Consider the following 2,989-nt stretch of genomic DNA (forward strand, 5'->3'; position numbering starts at 1 on the left):
TTAAGAATTTCCCCAGGAATTCCTTCAAGAATTCCTCCGGGAATTGCTTCAAGAATTCCTCCGGGAATTGCTCCAAGAATTCCTCCGGAAATTCCTCCGAGAATTGCCCCAGAAATTGCTGCGGGAATTTCTCCAAAAATTTTCAAGACCAATAACGATGCTGGCAACGTCCTCACTGTCAATTTAAAATTAGAGGAGGAAAATTAGTTCAACACTTTTTGTTCGACAGGGGAAAGGGATGCTTTGTAAGATGAGATGGTAATCTACAGAAAGTCGCCTTAGTAAGCAATATTTTGTACGAAGCTTAGTCACAGTAAATTACTCAACCGCACAAAGCAGAACCAACATTTCAATAATCCAAAATTAAACACGAGCTATCGCGCACTAAGGTTTGCTTTGTAATTATTTTTTCTCAGAGCAACAAAGCATAAATCAGAACCAAACACCTCTATAACCGCGCGATCGTTCTTCATCCCATACTAAACGAGAGTTGACACGTACTCACTTACTGAAGGCTTCACTTTCTCATTAATTTACTCACCCGCACAAAGCAGAACCCAACTCTTCTCTAATCGCGAGATCGTTTTGCATCAAATACTAAACACAAGCTAACGCGTACTCCATCTTCAAAATGATCGCATTATTGTGAACATAGTGAAATAGTAGTTTTAATGTCTGCCATAATCATTCGCTTTCCTTACTTTTTGTATTGTTTGAAGAGGAATTGGATCTTATTGATGAACTACGAAGCTTACGAGATGAAGACTATGAGCTCGATAATCATGATCTGAGAAAAATCATCTTTATATTGAAAATAGCCACAAACTGGCATGAAAATTAGCCAAAGCAAATATTAAGAATAGTTAATTTATTATTTCAACATGCTGGGACCCATATGCGGTCATATTCCATATAATTTTTTTTTGACTTTTTATCAAATAATGATAAAATATGAGAAATATGGCCATAACAGATTCTGACTTGAAAACGACAGGTATTCATCAACATGTGCCTTCGGTCAAAGCTATAACGTGGACTCTTATTTTCTTATAAAGAAAAAAAATCATTTAATGAGAAAGGCAGAATATCTTTTGAAGCATATCTAAACACATTAGATGATAATTAACAATTAAAGTTTTTACTATATTCTTAAGATTCAGAAAACTAACGACAATATGAAAGAAAAAACACAGAAACACTTTGGTTGATTGTTCGGATAGTCATCATCGATATCGTCATCAGATCCATTTGAACCAGGGAAGTTGGATACATAATAAAGTAAAAAAAAACTGGAGTTAGTTGGTCGATATGGTTCAAAAGCACCGGATCTGGAGTCAGTAAAATCGAACTCTGCAGTGAGCTGATCGATGGTCGTCTTCGGATCGGGCAAGTCCACTGAATCAAATAATGCTATTAACATAGTTTTTTCCGACTGCATCGGAGTATCCTCCTGAGAAAATGGATTGACAAAAGCTAAAATAAAAAAAACCAACCACTTAATTTGAGTTCAATATGCCATCACATGTTTACAGCAACATTACGGATCCAGGAGTCTCCGGTAACGGCCCATAGCAACCAAAAATGGAACTTATCCGGACCATCCATGAGCCATGAATAACATGTCAAACTCCATGTCTGTTTGATGATTTTTTTAATTTAATGCATCCAGATTTTTTTAACTTATTGGTTTTCGAAATTGTTGCATTTCTCATGGAGTAAATCTTGATGTTGACGCCTCTTTAGCGTTGACCCACTTGGCGGAGGCTTGGCAGTGAATAATTCAAGCCTGGTATTCTCACAGGTATATCAAGTGCCAGGCAACTAATGTTTCGAAACGGAAGTGAGGCTGGATCGGGCGGTTTTGTGGTTGACATATTAAAACTGTAAAATGTTTGAAATACATAATTATTAATTTTATTACATCCAATAATAGCTTACCATCTGGATAACTTTTGCAAATCTACTAGCAAACGAACACAGAAAATGTTTTGTTTTGTTTTTCGCCTACTTTCTTCAATTACTTTCGTTGGCTGTCAAAATTTCTTTGGTAATTATATAAAATTTTCCTTGACCGTTTTCCTTGAGATCTCCATACTAGGCTTTAATGTGGTGTTCGGAATATGAATCAAAGTGCTCGGAATTTAAAAACGAACTTTTCGGGATTCGGGCAGTTTCACCTTAAGACTTTTTTTTTCAAAGGGTGCATCATTTGAGACAAAATTTGGCAGAATAAAATCATTAATTATAATTAGTTGCAATCAATAATATATTATTATCAAGCACTTATATGGAAGCTCTATTCTTTCGCTAACCGATGGGAGCTTTAGATCTATTAATATATTTTAATTCATTGGACATAAAGACCTACAAAGTGAAAAATGTGTTCGTAATATAAGTCGAAACGGTAATTTTAGCCTCATAAAAACTGAACATTGTTGTAGGTACCTATGCATTCCTCGTCATGTTTAAATTATATCTAAGGGCCGATGTCCACGTAGCGGTTTTTTACGCTGCGTGGACGCGGCGTGCACGCAGCTTGAAAATACGCTACGTGGGCATCGGCTCTAATACGCAAACTGTGCGAATTTCTTTTTTTAAAGTTCTGGCTGATATTTGGATTTAGTCAGTTAATTGGCCTTTAATTTTTTGATATCACTTCGCATGTCTACACGTTAAAACTGCTCAAAATTTCATCACTTTATATGTATATTGACAGACGCTCTTTATTACATAACTATTGGATCTTCCCATGATATGAATTACCAAAAGTTATGTTACCAACTTTTATTACGAAAGGAGCTTCCTGGGTCCATTACCACCAAAATACAATCCGAAGCATTAAAATGAAGAAAGGTAGCCTCAAGATTCGGTTTTTGATACCAATTAACTGAGTCGTGAACCAATTAGCTGGTATTTATTTAAATATGTCGAAACACCACAATGAATCACCCAAAACAAACCGAACATCATCGATACCATTGTTGGCTGT

At 35.9% G+C, this 2,989-nt stretch overlaps 1 long non-coding RNA gene across 1 annotated transcript; it reads right to left on the reverse strand.

Annotated features, from left to right (window-relative positions):
• Positions 1–1,091: 1,091 nt before the first annotated feature.
• On the reverse strand, positions 1,092–2,055 carry LOC134223880 (uncharacterized). Its single transcript, XR_009982758.1, has 3 exons — positions 1,939–2,055; positions 1,542–1,881; positions 1,092–1,473 (listed from the first exon to the last, which is right to left on the reverse strand). It is a non-coding gene; the product is annotated as an uncharacterized LOC134223880 (long non-coding RNA).
• Positions 2,056–2,989: the final 934 nt, after the last annotated feature.

This window comes from Armigeres subalbatus, chromosome 3, assembly GCF_024139115.2.
Source record: "Armigeres subalbatus isolate Guangzhou_Male chromosome 3, GZ_Asu_2, whole genome shotgun sequence".
In the NCBI taxonomy this organism is placed as follows: Eukaryota; Metazoa; Arthropoda; class Insecta; order Diptera; family Culicidae; genus Armigeres; species Armigeres subalbatus.